The following is an 18,347-nucleotide window of genomic DNA, read 5'->3' on the forward strand; positions in this document are numbered from 1 at the left end:
GCACCCCAGACCTCTTTGTAGGGTCTTCCTGAAAAATGCTTGGATTTCCCATTGACTCCCATTATACTCGTTACTCAAAATGAGTATCTGAGCATTAGAAATTCCTTGGTTTGAATAGCGATCATCCAAGCATTATAGTGCTCGCTGATCCCTAGTGTTCACCTCTTAATGTCTTTGGTTTTAAATTGTAACTTTTACTGTCTACTTCTGAGGTTACACTGCTCTTAGTATCTGCCTGTTCATACATTTTTGTAAATTTTCTGTGCCCCAATTCAGCAAATTGGCAGTCATCTGTGACCATCATATTGCTGAACTGTATAAAGGTTAAATAAAAACAAGACATAACATTCACCTCACTGTACACCTCTCCTGGCAATTTCACTCACATGTGTGTTCACTACCCACCATTCTGTCTTCAATACCTCTTTTTTTCTGCAGTCACATATTGGTTTCTTTACTCTAGAACAGGGCTTTCAGTCCCGATTCCTTGGTTGGAGTAGTGGTATTGCAACCACAGGGGGAAGCAGTGGCTGATAGTGTAGTCAGGGATCCTCAATGAACCACTACACAGGAGCAGCAATGTAGTTTAAAGGATCAGCACGTAGAGTAGCCAGGGATAGCCAGAGAGTTGGTACATAGAAGCAGCAATATAGTTTTAGAATGAAGAAGCAGGTGAAAGGAATCTTGACTAGAAACTGGTAACTCAATAATCTCACAGGGAAGGGAGTGCAAGGACAGGTTTAAATAGGTTGTACAATCAGGGTGGAACCAATTGGTAACTTGTGGTGGAGACAATCAGAAACCACACAGGTGCAAGCATCTGGGTTAGCACGGAACTGTCCAGCAAGTAGTATAGCTCACAGGGTAAAGCTGCCGCCTGGTGCACAAAAGCTGCTGAGTTCGAATCCTGACAGTACTCCCCTCTTTCCAGGATGACCTAAGGATTTTTCTGATGAAAAGCTCTTGAAAGCCTGGGTGCATGGATGTTACCCTCGGCTCCCAAGAATTATCATCAGGTCTGTAGCTTCTCCATTGTACCAATTATTGTAGTCTTCCTCTAAATCTCTTAGAGTACAGAATTTCATCCACAATGTACTTTTCTTCACCATGGACTTTTTCGGGTGGAAGAAGTGGCCTGGAAATAGGTTCTCACTGAACAGTTTGAGCATGCATGAAACACAGGGTGAATTATAAGGCAGTTGTGAAGTTTTAAATGGAAAGCAACTGGGTTAATTTGTGCAGAAACTTGAAAAGGTCCTATGAATTTTTAGGTTCTCACTGAACAGTTTGAGCAAGGATGCATGGAATACATGGTGAATTATAAGGCAGTTATGAAGTTTTAACCCCTTCACCCCCAAGGGTGGTTTGCACGTTAATGACCGGGCCAATTTTTACAATTCTGACCACTGTCCCTTTATGAGGTTATAACTCTGGAACGCTTCAACGGATCTTGGCGATTCTGACATTGTTTTCTCGTGACATATTGTACTTCATGATAGTGGTAAAATTTCTTTGATATTATCTGCGTTTATTTGCAAAAAAATGGAAATTTGGCGAAAATTTTGAAAATTTTGCAATTTTCCAACTTTGAATTTTTATGCCCTTAAATCACAGAGATATGTCACACAAAATACTTAATATGTAACATTTCCCACATGTCTACTTTACATCAGCACAATTTTGGAACCAAATTTTTTTTTTGTTAGGGAGTTATAAGGGTTAAAAGTTGACCAGCAATTTCTCATTTTTACAACACCATTTTTTTTTAGGGACCACATCTCATTTGAAGTCATTTTGAGGGGTCTATATGATAGAAAATACCCAAGTGTGACACCATTCTAAAAACTGCACCCCTCAAGGTGCTCAAAACCACATTCAAGAAGTTTATTAACCCTTCTGGTGCTTCACAGGAATTTTTGGAATGTTTAAATAAAAATGAACATTTAACTTTTTTTCACAAAAAATTTACTTCAGCTCCAATTTGTTTTATTTTACCTAGGGTAACAGGAGAAAATGGACCACAAAAGTTGTTGTACAATTTGTCCTGAGTACGACGATACCCCATATGTGGGGGTAAACCACTGTTTGGGCGCATGACAGAGCTCGGAAGCGAAGGAGCGCCATTTGACTTTTCAATGCAAAATTGACTGGAATTGAGATGGGACGCCATGTTGCGTTTGGGGAGCCCCTGATGTGCCTAAACATTGAAACCCCGCACAAGTGACACCATTTTGGAAAGTAGACCCCCTAAGGAACTTATCTAGAGGTGTGGTGAGCACTTTGACCTACCAAGTGCTTCACAGAAGTTTATAATGCAGAACCGTAAAAATAAAAAAAATCATATTTTTTCACAAAAATTTCACCCCCAATTTTATATTTTCCCAAGGGTAAGAGAAGAAATTGGACCCCAAAAGTTGTTGTACAATTTGTCCTGAGTACGCTGATACCCCATATGTGGGGGTAAACCACTGTTTGGGCGCATGGGAGAGCTCGGAAGGGAAGTAGCACCGTTTGACTTTTCAATGCAAAATTGACAGGAATTGAGATGGGACGCCATGTTGCGTTTGGAGAGCCACTGATGTGCCTAAACATTGAAACCCCCCACAAGTGACACCATTTTGGAAAGTAGACCCCCTAAGGAACTTATCTAGATGTGTTTTTTCCCACAAAAATTATTTTTCAGCCCCCAGTTTTGTATTTTCCCGAGAGTAACAGGAGAAATTGGACCCCAAAATTTGTTGTCCAATTTGTCCTGAGTGCGCTGATACCCCATATGTGGGGGGGAACCACCGTTTGGATGCATGGAAGGGCTCGGAAGTGAAGGAGCGCCATTTGGAATGCAGACTTAGATGGAATGGTCTGCAGGTGTCACATTGCGTTTGCAGAGCCCCTAACAGTAGAAACCCCCCACAAGTGACACCATGTTGGAAAGTAGACCCCTTAAGGAACTTATCTAGATGTGTGGTGAGTGCTTTGACCCACCAAGGGCTTCACAGAAGTTTATAATGCAGAGCCGTAAAAATAAAACAAAAATTTTTTCCCACAAAAATTATTTTTCAACCCCCAGTTTTGTATTTTCCTGAGGGTAACAGGAGAAATTGGACCCCAAAAGTTGTTGTCCTATTTGTCCTGAGTACGCTGATACCCCATATGTTGGGGTAAACCCCTGTTTGGGCACACGGGAGAGCTCGGAAGGGAAGGAGCACTGTTTTACTTTTTCAACGCAGAATTGGCTGGAATTGAGATCGGACGCCATGTCGCGTTTGGAGAGCCCCTGATGTGCCGAAACAGTGGAAACTCCCCAATTATAACTGAAACCCTAATCCAAACACACCCCTAACCCTAATCCCAACAGTAACCCTAACCACACCTCTAACCCTGACACACCCCCTAACCCTAATCCCAACCCTATTCCCAACCATAAATGTAATCTAAACCCTAACCGTAACTTTAGCCCCAACCCTAACCCTAACTTTAGCCCCAACCCTAACTGTAGCCTTAACCCTAGCCCCAACCCTAGCCCTAATCCTAATGGGAAAATGGAAATAAATACATTTTTTTTATTTTTCCCTAACTAAGGGGGTGATGAAGGGGGGTTTGATTTACTTTTATAGCGAGTTTTTTAGCGGATTTTTATGATTGGCAGCCGTCACACACTGAAAGACGCTTTTTATTGCAAAAAAAATATTTTTTGCGTTACCACATTTTGAAAGCTATAAATTTTCCATATTTTGGTCCACAGAGTCATGTGAGGTCTTGTTTTTTGCGGGATGAGTTGACGTTTTTATTGGTAACTTTTTGGGCACGTCACATTTTTTGATCGCTTTTTATTCCGATTTTTGTGACGCAGAATGACCAAAAACCAGCTATTCATGAATTTCTTTTGGGAGAGGCGTTTATACTGTTCCGCGTTTGGTAAAATTGATAAAGCAGTTTTATTCTTCGGGTCAGTACGATTACAGCGATACCTCATTTATATTATTTTTTTATGTTTTGGCGCTTTTATACGATGAAAACTATTTTATGGAAAAAATAATTATTTTTGCATCGCTTTATTCTCAGGACTATAACTTTTTTATTTTTTTGCTGATCATGCTTTGTCACGGCTCGTTATTTGCGGGACAAGATGACACTTTCAGCGGTACCATGGTTATTTATATCTGTCTTTTTGATCGCGTGTTATTCCACTTTTTGTTCGGCGGTATGATAATAAAGCGTTGTTTTTTGCCTCGTTTTTTTTTTTTTTCTTACGGTGTTTACTGAAGGGGTTAACTAGTGGGCCAGTTTTATAGGTCGGGTCGTTACGGACGCGTCGATACTAAATATGTGTACTTTTATTGTTTTTTTTTAATTTAGATAAAGAAATGTATTTATGGGAATATTTTTTTTTTTTTTTTCATTATTTTGGAATATTTTTTTTATTTTTTTTTTACACATTTGGAAATTTTTTTTTTTACTTTTTTACTTTGCCCCAGGGGGGGACAATACAGATCGGTGATCTGCCAGTTTGCATAGCACTCTGACAGATCACCGATCTGAGAGAAGTGCAGGCTGCTTCACAGTGCCTGCTCTGAGCAGGCTTCTGTGAAGCCACCTCCCTCCCTGCAGGACCCGGATCCGCGGCCATCTTGGATCTGGGTCTGGAGCAGGCAGGGAGGGAGGTAAGACCCTCGCAGCAAGGCGATCACATCGCGTTGCTGCGGGGGGGCTGAGGGAAGCCCGCAGGGAGACCCCTTCCTGCGCGATGCTTCCCTGCACCGCCGGCACATCGAGATCATGTTTGATCGCGGTGTGCCGGGGGTTAATGTGCCGGGAGCGGTCCGTGACCACTCCTGGCACATAGTGCCGGATGTCAGCTGCGATAGGCAGCTGACACCCGGCCGCGATCGGCCGCGCTCCCCCCGTGAGCGCCGCCGATCGCGCTGGACGTACTATCCCGTCGGCGGTCATACGGGCCCACCCCACCTCGACGGGATAGTACGTCGGATGTCAGGAAGGGGTTAAATGGAAATCAACTGAGTTGATTTGTGCAGAAATTTGAAAAGGTCCTATGAATTTTTAACCCAATTTAGAAGATGGTATGCTTGTTTTCAGATTTCTTGTAAAAAGTCTGGCAATCTGTCACAAAGACAGGGATCGTTGAATGGTGTGCTGCCTACCTGGCGCTCGAGTCCAACACATCGCTGATCGGGTTGACGGATTACTAGGAGGGGCTGGTGAGGACCCAGCGATCATGGTGCACATTGACACAAAAAACAAAGTTAGAGGTAGGTGGAAGGTCCTTAAAAACGATTTCAGGGAATTAGGCTGCGAGCTGAAATCAAGGACCTCCAATGTGGTATTTTCCAAAATACTACTTGTACCATGTGCCATGCCAGAGAGGCAATGGGAGATTAGGGAGGTTAATAAGTGGCTCAAGAATTGGTGTAGGAAGCAGGGGTTTGGGTTCCTGCAGAACTGGGCCGACTTTTCAGTTGGCTACAGGTTCTACGCTAGGGACGGGCTGCACCTCAGCGGGGAAGGTGCAGCTGTGCTGGGGAGAAAATGGCTAGAAGGTTGGAGGAGTGTTTAAATTAGGGAATGGGGGAGGGTATTCATTTTATAGGAGAGGAAGATAGTGCAGATAGAGACCTGGGAACAAATAAGGAAGTTGGGGGTGGCGGTGGCATGGGGCTGGGGTTAGAACAATTAATAATTTAAGAAAGAAGAGAAGTACAGAGAGATACATAAAGTGCATGTATACTAATGCCAGAAGCCTCGCCAACAAAATGGATGAATTAGAATTAATGTTGTTGGAGCATAATTATGACATGGTGGAGATATCTGAAACATAGCTGGATGAGAGCCACGACTTGGCTGTTAACTTGCAGGGCTATAGTCTGTTCAGAAATGACCAAACGGATAAGCGAGGGGGAGGTGTGTGTCTATATGTAAAATCATCCTTAACCCCTTCACCCCCGGAGCTTTTTTCGTTTTTCCGGGTTCTTTTTTCGCTTCCCTTATTTCCAGAGCCATAACTTTTTTATTTTTCCATCAATATGACCATGTGAGGGCTTATTTTTTGCGGGACGAGTTGTTCTTTTGAACATTATCATTGGTTTTACCATGTCGTGTAACAGTAAACGGGAAAAAAGAGGAGCGACTGTTGACTGTGCGGACAGCACTTCCAGGCACCAACTAGCGGTGTTGGAGCCCAGGGACAGCAGGAGGAGCAGATAGGAGGTATTACAGCACACACAGCAGGGGAGCAGCTGACGGTACTGAACCCCAATAACACGGCAGCAGGTGTTAACTGTGCATCCAGCACTTCCAGGCACCAACTGGTGGTGTTAGAGCCCAGGGACAGCAGGAGGAGAGGGAGCAGGGTGTAGGCCGAAGCCTGCACTGGAGGCAGTTTTAGGTCTGTTGTGTCTGCGTGGCGTTTGCAGGACACGATGCCGGCTACACAGCAGGGGAACAGCTGGCGTTGCTGAACCCCACTGACACATTGGCTGGTGTTTTTCTCTGTGCAGCTAGCACTTCCGGGCACCAACTGGCGGTGTTAGAGCCCGGGGTCAGCAGGAGGAGCAAAGTGTAGGCCGAAGCCTGCACTGGAGCAAGTTGAAAAGGAACCTTTAACCCCCACCCCAGGCGTTTGTTGCTGAAAGAGCCATCTTGTACAGCACTAATGATGCAAAAGGAAAAGGTGGCTCTTTTAATTATGCTCCTTTCAAAGGCTGAACTAGACACTTATTAAATGTGTCCCCTCACACCGTTAAACCGTCCCGGAGGTGGGACTTTCCTTTGTAATGTGACGCAGCCCAGCCGTCATTCCTACCCCCTTGGCGATGTGCGCCGCCTCCTCAGCGTTGTTTGATTCTGTCCCGGAGCCTGCACTGTTATGCTATCCCTTGGCCAGGCACACTTAGCGCTGCCCATCTTCTGAAATCATTTTGTGTCAGGCTGGCTGCGCCTGTGCGGCCGCGCTGGCCGAGATCATGCCTCGCAGTGTCGTCTAATGTAATCCCACCGCGGGCCTGGGATCCATGGCCATGCGCAGTGTATATCCTTGCCTCTCACTCCCCTCCCTCCGGCTTCTTCAGACTGTGCGGTGTCACGGCCGTGGCATGCTATTAGGGATCAGCTGACGGCGCAGAGTCTGAAGAAGGTGGAGGGAGATGAGTGAGAGGCGGAGGTGAAGATATGCACTGCGCATGCTCATGGATCCCAGGCCCGCAGTGTGATTAAATCAGAACACACTGCGAGGCGGGATCTCGTCCAGCGCGGCTGCACAGGCGCAGCCAGCCTGACACCAAATGATGTCAGAAGACGGGCAGCGCTAAGTGTGCCTGGCCAAGGGATAACATAACAGCGCAGGCTCCGGGACAGAATCAAACAACGCTTAGGAGGCGGCGCATGGCGCCAAGGGGGTAGGAATGATGGCTGGGCTGCGTCACATAACAAAGTAAAGTCCCACCTCCGGGATGGGTAAACGGTGTGAGGAGACACATTTCATAAGTGTGTAGTTCAGCCTTTGAAAGGAGCATAATTAAAAGAGCCACCTTTTCCTTCTGCAGCATTACTGCTGCACAAGGTGGCTCTTTCAGTAACAAATGCCTGGGGGGGGGTGGGGGTGGGCAGGTTCCCTTAAATTTGAGTTGTGCCAGCGTGGCGGTCGCATGACACGTTGCCGGATACACAGCAGGGGAGCAGCTGACATTACTGAACCCCACTAACACATTGGCGAGGTGTTTGGCTCTGTGCAAACAGCACTTCCGGGCAGCAACCAGCTGTGTTGGAGCCCAGGGACAGCCGGAGGAGCAGAGTGTAGGCCGAAGCCTGCACTGGAGGCATGTAAATGTCTGTTAGTTGTGCCAGCGTGGCGGTCGCATTACACGTTGCCGGATACACAGCAGGGGAGCAGCTGACGTTACTGAACCCCAATAACAGAGGAGCGACTGCTGACTGTGCGGACAGCACTTCCAGGCACCAACTAGCGGTGTTAGAGCCCAGGGACAGCAGGAGGAGCAGATAGGAGGTATTGCAGCACACACAGCAGGGGAGCAGCTGATGTTACTGAACCCCAATAACAGAGGAGCGACTGTTGACTGTGCGGAAAGCACTTCCAGGCACCAACTAGCGGTGTTGGAGACCAGGGACAGCATGTGGAGCAGATAGGAGGTATTGCAGCACACACAGCAGGGGAGCAGCTGATGTTACTGAACCCCAATAACAGAGGAGCGACTGTTGACTGTGTGAACAGCACTTCCAGGCACCAACTAGCGGTGTTGGAGCCCAGGGACAGCAGGAGGAGCAGATAGGAGGTATTGCAGCACACACAGCAGGGGAGCAGCTGACGTTACTGAACCCCAATAACAGAGGAGCGACTGTTGACTGTGCGGACAGCACTTCCAGGCACCAACTAGCGGTGTTAGAGCCCAGGGACAGCAGGAGGAGCAGATAGGAGGTATTGCAGCACACACAGCAGGGGAGCAGCTGACGTTACTGAACCCCAATAACAGAGGAGCGACTGTTGACTGTGCGGACAGCACTTCCAGGCACCAACTAGCGGTGTTGGAGCCCAGGGACAGCAGGAGGAGCAGATAGGAGGTATTGCAGCACACGCAGCAGGGGAGCAGCTGACGTTACTGAACCCCAATAACAGAGGAGCGACTGTTGACTGTGCGGACAGCACTTCCAGGCACCAACTAGCGGTGTTAGAGCCCAGGGACAGCAGGAGGAGCAGATAGGAGGTATTGCAGCACACACAGCAGGGGAGCAGCTGATGTTACTGAACCCCAATAACAGAGGAGCGACTGTCGACTGTGCGGAAAGCACTTCCAGGCACCAACTAGCGGTGTTGGAGCCCAGGGACAGCAGGAGGAGCAGATAGGAGGTATTGCAGCACACACAGCAGGGGAGCAGCTGACGTTACTGAACCCCAATAACAGAGGAGCGAATGTTGACTGTGTGGACAGCACTTCCAGGCAGCAACTAGCGGTGTTGGAGCCCACGGACAGCACGTGGAGCAGATAGGAGGTATTGCAGCACACACAGCAGGGGAGCAGCTGATGTTACTGAACCCCAATAACAGAGGAGCGACTGTTGACAGTGCGAACAGCACTTCCAGGCACCAACTAGCGGTGTTGGAGCCCAGGGACAGCAGGAGGAGCAGATAGGAGGTATTGCAGCACACACAGCAGGGGAGCAGCTGACGTTATTGAACCCCAATAACAGAGGAGCGACTGTTGACTGTGCGGACAGCACTTCCAGGCACCAACTATTTGTGTTGGAGCCCAGGGACAGCAGGAGGAGCAGATAGGAGGTATTGCAGCACACACAGCAGGGGAGCAGCTGACGTTACTGAACCCCAATAACAGAGGAGCGACTGTTGACTGTGCGGACAGCACTTCCAGGCACCAACTAGCGGTGTTAGAGCCCAGGGACAGCAGTCGGAGCAGATAGGAGGTATTGCAGCACACACAGCAGGGGAGCAGCTGACGTTACTGAACCCCAAAAACAGAGGAGCGACTGTTGACTGTGCGGACAGCACTTCCAGGCACCAACTAGCGGTGATAGAGCCCAGGGACAGCAGGAGGAGCAGATAGGAGGTATTGCAGCACACACAGCAGGGGAGCAGCTGACGTTACTGAACACCAATAACAGAGGAGCGACTGTTGACTGTGCGGACAGCACTTCCAGGCACCAACTAGTGGTGTTGGAGCCCAGGGACAGCAGGAGGTGCAGAGGAACACCGTTTAGGCCGAAGCCTGATTGGAGCAAGTTGAAAGGGAACTTTAACCCCCACCCCAAAAGGCGTTTGTAGCTAAAAGAGCCAGCTTTTGCATCACAAAGGATGCCAAAGGAAAAGGTGGCTCTTTTCATTATGCTCCTTGCAAACACAGAACTAAACACTTACAGTGTGTCCACTGATACCGTAAAACCATCCCAGAGGTGGGACTTTCCTTTGTAATGTGACGCAGCCCAGCCATCATTCCTACCCCCTTGGTGCCATGCGCCGCCTCCTCAGCGTTGTTCGATTCCGTCCCAGAGCCTGTGCTGTTATGTTATCCCTTGGCCAGGTGCACTTTGCGGTGCCCGTCTTCTGACATCATTTTGTGTCAGGCTGGCTGCGCCTGTGCGGCCACGCTGGCCGAGATCACGCCTCGCAGTGTCATCTAATGTAATCCCACCGCGGGCCTGGGATCCGTGGCCATGCGCAGTGCATATCCTCGCCTCTCACTCCCCTCCTTCCGGCTTCTTCAGACTGTGCGGTGTCACGGCCGTGGCATGCTATTAGGGATCAGCTGACGCCGCACAGTCTGAAGAAGGTGGAGGGAGATGAGTGAGAGGCGGAGGTGAAGATATGCACTGCGCATGCCCATGGATCCCAGGCCCGCAGTGTGATTAAATCAGAAGACACTGCGAGGCGGGATCTCGTCCAGCGCGGCTGCACAGGCGCAGCCAGCCTGACACCAAATGATGTCAGAAGACGGGCACCGCTGTTGTGAATTCCGTTCTCGAACTCCCTCCTGTGGTCAAGAATGGTACTTCGGCGAGTTCTGTCTGTGGACTCCCTCTGGTGGCTGTGAGTGGAACTGCTGGTTCTTGAGGTTGCTTCCTCAGCTGCCCTCGTTTGCGGCTAGGCTTGCTTCTCTATTTAACTCCACTCAGATTGTTACTTCATGCCAGCTGTCAATGTATCAGTTCTGGTTCAGATCTCTCTCGGATCTTTCTGATGACCTGTCTACTCCAGCAGAAGCTAAGTCCCTGCTAGTTCATTTGTTGTTCATTGTGTACTGAATATATTTCTTAGTACTTGCTAAGTTCTAGTCCAGCTCGCTAACATGATATTGCCTTGCTAGCTGGAAGCTCTGGGGTGCAGAGTGGCACCTCCGCACCGTGAGTCGGTGCGGGGGTCTTTTTGAACACTCTGCGTGGCCTTTTGTAGTTTTTTGTGCTGACCGCATAGATCCCTTTCCTATCCTCTGTCTATTTAGTGAAGACTGGCCTCCTTTGCTGAAACCTGTTTCATTCCTGTGTTTGTGACTTTCCTCTTAACTCACAGTCAATATATGTGGGGGTCTGCCTTTTCCTTTGGGGAATTTCTCTGAGGCAAGGTAAGGCTTTATTTTCTATCTTTAGGGGTAGTTAGCTCTTAGGCTGTGAAGAGGCGTCTAGGGAGAGTTAGGTACGCTCCACGGCTATTTCTAGTTTGTGAGATAGGATTAGGGTTTGCGGTCAGCAGAGATCCCACTTCCCAGAGCTTGTCCTGTCGTCTAGTTTAACCATCAGGTCATTCCAGGTGCTCCTAACCACCAGGTCCATAACAGTACAGCTGGCCCGCAAAGTGTTAATGCATCTCAATAGAGGGATAAGAGAAGTTCTGAGACCATTTTTTTTCTCTGCAGTGTGTTTTGTCTTTCTTTTCCCCTAACCTCGGGTGGTTCAGGACTCAGGTGTAGATATGGGCATTCAAGGTCTGTCCTCTTGTGTTGATCAACTCACTGCAAGGGTACAAAGCATTCAAGATTATGTAGTTCAGAATCCGATGTTAGAGCCTAGAATTCCAATTCCTGATTTGTTTTCTGGGGATAGATCTAAATTTCTGAATTTCAAAAATAATTGTAGACTGTTTCTTGCTTTGAAACCCCGCTCCTCTGGTGACCCCATTCAGCAAGTAAAAATCATTATTTCTTTGTTACGTGGCGACCCTCAAGACTGGGCATTCTCCCTTGCACCAGGAGATCCTGCATTGCTTAATGTAGATGCGTTTTTTCTGGCGCTTGGATTGCTTTATGACGAACCTAACTCTGTGGATCAGGCAGAGAAAATCTTGCTGGCTTTGTGTCAGGGTCAGGATGAAGCGGAGGTATATTGCCAGAAGTTTAGAAAGTGGTCTGTGCTTACTCAATGGAATGAGTGTGCCCTTGCAGCAATTTTCAGAAAGGGTCTTTCTGAAGCCCTTAAAGATGTTATGGTGGGGTTCCCCACGCCTGCTGGTCTGAATTAATCAATGTCCTTGGCCATTCAGATCGACCGGCGCTTGCGTGAGAGCAAGGTTGTGCACCATTTGGCGGTATCCTCTGAGCAGAGGCCTGAGCCTATGCAATGTGATAGGACTTTGACCAGAGCTGAACGGCAAGAATACAGACGTCAGAATGGGCTGTGTTTTTACTGTGGTGACTCCACTCATGCTATATCTGATCTTCCTAAGCGCACTAAGCGATTCGCTAGGTCTGTCACCATTGGTACTGTACAGCCTAAATTTCTTTTGTCCGTTACTCTGATTTGCTCTTTGTCGTCCTACTCTGTTATGGCATTTGTGGATTCAGGCACTGCCCTGAATTTGATGGACTTGGAGTTTGCCAGGCGCTGTGGTTTTTTCTTGGAGCCCTTGCAGTATCCTATTCCATTAAGGGGAATTGATGCTACGCCTTTGGCCAAGAATAAGCCTCAGTACTGGACTCAGTTGACCATATGCATGGCTCCTGCACATCAGGAAGATATTCGCTTTTTGTTGTTGCATAATTTGCATGATGTGGTCGTGTTGGGTTTGCCATGGCTGCAGGTCCATAACCCAGTATTGGATTGGAAATCAATGTCTGTGTCCAGTTGGGGTTGTCAAGTGGTACATGGTGATGTTTCATTGTTGTCAATTTCCTCTTCTACCCTTCTGAAGTCCCTGAGTTTTTGTCGGATTACCAAGATGTATTTGATGAGCCCAAATCCAGTGCCCTACCTCCTCATAGGGATTGTGATTGTGCTATTAATTTGATTCCTGGTAGTAAATTTCCTAAGGGACGACTTTTCAATTTGTCTGTGCCGGAACACGCTGCTATGCGGAGTTATATAAAGGAGTCCTTGGAGAAAGGGCATATTCGCCCGTCGTCACCATTGGGAGCAGGGTTCTTTTTTGTGGCCAAGAAGGATGGTTCTCTGAGACCTTGTATAGATTACCGCCTTCTCAATAAAATCACGGTCAAATTTCAGTACCCTTTGCCTCTACTGTCTCATTTGTTTGCTCGGATTAAGGGGGCTAGTTGGTTCACCAAGATAGATCTTCGAGGGGCGTGTAATCTTGTGCGTATTAAACAGGGCGATGAATGGAAAACAGCGTTTAATACGCCCGAGGGCCATTTTGAGTACCTGGTGATGCCATTCGGGCTTTCTAATGCTCCATCTGTGTTTCAGTCCTTTATGCATGACATCTTCCAAAAGTATTTGGATAGATTCATGATTGTATATTTGGATGATATTTTGGTTTTTTCGGATGATTGGGAGTCTCATGTGAAGCTGGTCAGAATGGTGTTCCAGGTCCTTCGTGCTAACTCTTTGTTTGTGAAGGGGTCTAAATGTCTCTTCGGAGTTCAGAAGGTTTCCTTTTTGGGCTTCATTTTTTCCCCTTCTACTATCGAGATGGATCCTGTTAAAGTTCAGGCCATTTATGATTGGACTCAGCCTACATCTGTGAAGAGCCTTCAGAAATTCCTGGGCTTTGCTAATTTTTACCGTCGCTTCATCGCTAATTTTTCTAGCGTTGTTAAACCGTTGACTGATTTGACCAAGAAAGGTGCTGATGTGGTGAATTGGTCCTCTGCGGCCGTTGAGGCGTTTCGGGAGTTGAAACATCGTTTCTCTTCGGCCCCTGTGTTGTGTCAGCCAGATGTTTCGCTCCCTTTTCAGGACGAGATTGATGCTTCTGAGATTGGAGCAGGGGCTGTTTTGTCTCAAAGAAGTTCTGATGGCTCTGTGATGAAGCCATGTGCTTTCTTTTCTAGAAAGTTTTCGCCTGCTGAGCGTAATTATGATGTTGGAAATCAGGAGTTGTTAGCTATGAAGTGGGCATTCGAGGAGTGGCGACATTGGCTTGAGGGAGCCAAGCATCGCGTGGTGGTCTTAACGGATCACAAGAATCTGACTTATCTCGAGTCTGCCAAGCGGTTGAATCCTAGACAGGCTCGATGGTCGCTGTTTTTCTCCCGTTTCGATTTTGTGGTTTCATACCTTCCAGGTTCTAAGAATGTGAAGGCCGATGCCCTTTCAAGGAGTTTTGTGCCTGATTCTCCGGGAGTTCCTGAGCCGGCTGGTATTCTCAAACAGGGGGTAATTCTGTCCGCCATCTCACCTGATTTGCGGCGGGTGCTGCAGGAGTTTCAGGCTGATAGACCTGACCGTTGTCCAGCGGAGAAACTGTTTGTCCCTGATAGATGGACTAGTAGAGTTATCTCTGAGGTTCATTGTTCGGTGTTGGCTGGTCATCCTGGGATTTTTGGTACCAGAGATTTGGTGGCTAGGTCCTTTTGGTGGCCTTCCTTGTCACGGGATGTGCGTTCTTTTGTGCAGTCCTGTGGGACTTGTGCTCGGGCCAAGCCCTGCTGTTCTCGTGCCAGTGGGTTACTTTTGCCCTTGCCAGTCCTGAAAAGGCCTTGGACGCATGTTTCCATGGATTTTATTTCAGATCTCCCTGTCTCTCAAAGGATGTCGGTCATCTGAGTGGTCTGTGATCGCTTCTCTAAGATGGCTCATTTGGTACCCTTGCCTAAATTACCTTCCTCCTCTGATTTGGTTCCATTATTTTTCCAGCATGTAGTTCGTTTGCATGGCATTCCGGAGAACATCGTGTCGGACAGAGGTTCCCAGTTTGTTTCAAGGTTTTGGCGGTCCTTTTGTGCTAAGATGGGCATTGATTTGTCTTTTTCTTCGGCTTTCCATCCTCAGACAAATGGCCAAACCGAACAAACTAATCAGACTTTGGAGACCTATCTGAGATGCTTTGTTTCTGCTGATCAGGATGATTGGGTGACTTTCTTGCCATTGGCTGAGTTCGCCCTTAATATTCGAGCCAGTTCGGCTACTTTGGTTTCGCCTTTTTTTTGTAATTCTGGTTTTCATCCTCGTTTTTCTTCAGGGCAGGTTGAGCCTTCAGACTGTCCTGGTGTAGATTCTGTGGTGGACAGGTTGCAGCAAATTTGGACGCATGTAGTGGACAATTTGACATTGTCCCAGGAGAAGGCTCAACGTTTCGCCAACCGCCGTCACTGTGTTGGTACCCGACTTCGTGTTGGGGATTTGGTTTGGTTGTCGTCTCGTTATGTCCCTATGAAGGTTTCTTCTCCTAAGTTTAAACCTCGTTTCATTGGTCCTTATAAGATTTCTGAAATTCTCAATCCTGTGTCGTTTCGTTTGGCCCTTCCAGCTTCTTTTGCAATCCATAATGTGTTCCATAGGTCGTTGTTGCGGAGATATGTGGCGCCTATGGTTCCCTCCGTTGACCCTCCTGCTCCGGTGTTGGTTGAGGGGGAGTTGGAGTATGTGGTGGAGAAGATTTTAGATTCTCGTATTTCGAGACGGAAACTTCAGTACCTGGTCAAATGGAAGGGCTATGGTCAGGAGGATAATTCCTGGGTTGTTGCCTCCGATGTCCATGCTGCCGATTTGGTTTGTGCCTTTCATTTGGCTCATCCTGATCGGCCTGGGGGCTCTGGTGAGGGTTCGGTGACCCCTCCTCAAGGGGGGGTACTGTTGTGAATTCCGTTCTCGAACTCCCTCCTGTGGTCATGAATGGTACTTCGGCGAGTTCTGTCTGTGGACTCCCTCTGATGGCTGTGAGTGGAACTGCTGGTTCTTGAGGTTGCTTCCTCAGCTGCCCTCGTTTGCGGCTAGGCTTGCTTCTCTATTTAACTCCACTCAGATTGTTACTTCATGCCAGCTGTCAATGTATCAGTTCTGGTTCAGATCTCTCTCGGATCTTTCTGATGACCTGTCTACTCCAGCAGAAGCTAAGTCCCTGCTAGTTCATTTGTTGTTCATTGTGTACTGAATATATTTCTTAGTACTTGCTAAGTTCTAGTCCAGCTCGCTAACATGATATTGCCTTGCTAGCTGGAAGCTCTGGGGTGCAGAGTGGCACCTCCGCACCGTGAGTCGGTGCGGGGGTCTTTTTGCATACTCTGCGTGGCCTTTTGTAGTTTTTTGTGCTGACCGCGTAGATCCCTTTCCTATCCTCTGTCTATTTAGTGAAGACTGGCCTCCTTTGCTAAAACCTGTTTCATTCCTGTGTTTGTGACTTTCCTCTTAACTCACAGTCAATATATGTGGGGGTCTGCCTTTTCCTTTGAGGAATTTCTCTGAGGCAAGGTAAGGCTTTCTTTTCTATCTTTAGGGGTAGTTAGCTCTTAGGCTGTGAAGAGGCATCTAGGGAGAGTAAGGTACGCTCCACGGCTATTTCTAGTTTGTGAGATAGGATTAGGGTTTGCGGTCAGCAGAGATCCCACTTCCCAGAGCTTGTCCTGTCGTCTAGTTTAACCATCAGGTCATTCCAGGTGCTCCTAACCACCAGGTCCATAACACACCGCAAAGTGTGCCTGGCCAAGGGATAACATAACAGCGCTGGCTCCGGGACAGAAATAAACAACGCGGAGGAGTCGGCGCACGTCGCCAAGAGGGTAGGAATGACGGGTGTGCTGCGTCACATTACAAAGGAAAGTCCCACCTCTGGGATGGTTTTACGGTATCAGTGGACACACTTTAAAAATGTTAAGTTCTGCGTGTGCAAGGAGCTAAACAAAAATAGTTACCTTTTCCTTGTGCAGCATAACTGCTGCACATGGTGGCTATTTCAGTAACAAACGCCTGGGGGGGGAAAGGTTCCCTTACATTTCAGTTGTTGTGTCAGAGTGGCGGTCGCAGGACACATTGCCGGCTACACAGCTGGGGATCAGCTGACGTTACTGACACCCAATAACACTGGGTCGTATGTTTTGACTGTGCAGACGGCACTTCTGAGCCTCAACTGGCAGTGTTGGAGCCCAGGAATTACAGTTCAGGTGGTAGAAAGATGAACACAACAGGAGACCTGGATACTGTAGACAGTCACCCAATTATTTAATCAGGAAGAGGAGTAGCAAATTCCTGCGAGATCCAGGCCTGGTTCATTTTCAGGAAAGTAAGACGGTCAACGTTATCGGAGGATAGTCGCATGCGACGGTCAGTTAGTACACCACCTGCAGCACTAAAGACGCTTTCCGATAATACACTAGCCGCAGGGCAAGCCAGCACCTCCAATGCATACTGGCTTAGCTCTGGCCATGTATCCAGCTTAGAGACCCAAAACTTGAAAGGGGAAGAGCCGTCTGGGAGTACAGCAAGAGGGCAAGACATGTAGTCTGTTACCATCTGACGGAACCGTTGCCTCCTGCTGACTGGAGCCATCTGTGATGGTGTAGACATTTGTGGTGGGCACACAAAACTGTGCCACAGTTGGGCAATACTGGTCTTGCCTTGGGCAGAGGCACTGCTTCTGCTCCCTCTTTGTACAGAGCCTCCTCCACTGCCTGGACGCACTGAGCTGCTTTGTAAAGCAATAGCAGCACTTCTCTCAGTTGGACTGGAGAAGATGATGGAAATCACCAGTGTGTCTTGGTACTCCCGCATTTTACGCTCCCGGTTCAACGGTGTGATGAGGCTTTGTACGTTGTCCCGGTAGCGAGGATCGAGGAGGGTGAACACCCAATAATCAGACATGGTGAGAATGTGGGCGATGCGGCGGTCGTTTCTCAGGCACTGCAGCATGTAATCAACCATGTGCTGCAGACTGCCAACTGGCCAAGAAACGCTGTCCCCTGCTTGAGGCGTGATCTCTGCCCGCTCGTCATCACCCCACCCTCGCTGTACACACTGACTACTGGACAATTGTGTAACTCCCTCCTCTGGACGGATGTCTTCCTCCTCCACTGACTCCTCCTCATCCTCCTCACAAAGTGTCCCCTGCCTACGCGTTTGTGAAGAACCACGTGGCGCTGACTGTCCAGAAGATGATGGAAATGGTGAATCCTCATCCTCCACCTCTTCCACAACATCATCCCTTAGCGCTTGCAGTGATTTTTCAAGCAGGCAGATAAGGGGGACCTTCATGCTGACTAGTGCATCATCTGCACTCGCCATCCGCGTGGAATAATCGAAGGGATGCAAAACCTGGCAGACGTCCTTCATAGTGGCCCACTCTGTGGTTGTGAAGTCTGAACGGCGTGGAGTGCGACTTCTTTGCGCCTGATGCAGCTGGTACTCCATTACTGCTTGCTGCTGATCACACAACCGCTCCAACATGTAACGTGGAATTCCACCTGGTAGGTAGGTTACATATGATGCGATGTTCCGGAAGGCGGAATCGGCGCTGCAGAGCCGCAATACGCGATTTTGCCGTGCTGGAACGCCGCAAGTGAGCACACTCTAGGCGGACCTTGTGCAGCAGTGCATCAAGATCCGGATAGTCCCTCAAAAAACTCTGCACGACCAAGTTGAGCACATGTGCCAGACATGGGATGTGAGTGAGGTTGCCGAGGCCCAGAGCTGCCACCAGATTTCGG

The sequence above is a fragment of the Ranitomeya variabilis genome, chromosome 2, assembly GCF_051348905.1.
Source record: "Ranitomeya variabilis isolate aRanVar5 chromosome 2, aRanVar5.hap1, whole genome shotgun sequence".
Classification (NCBI taxonomy): Eukaryota; Metazoa; Chordata; class Amphibia; order Anura; family Dendrobatidae; genus Ranitomeya; species Ranitomeya variabilis.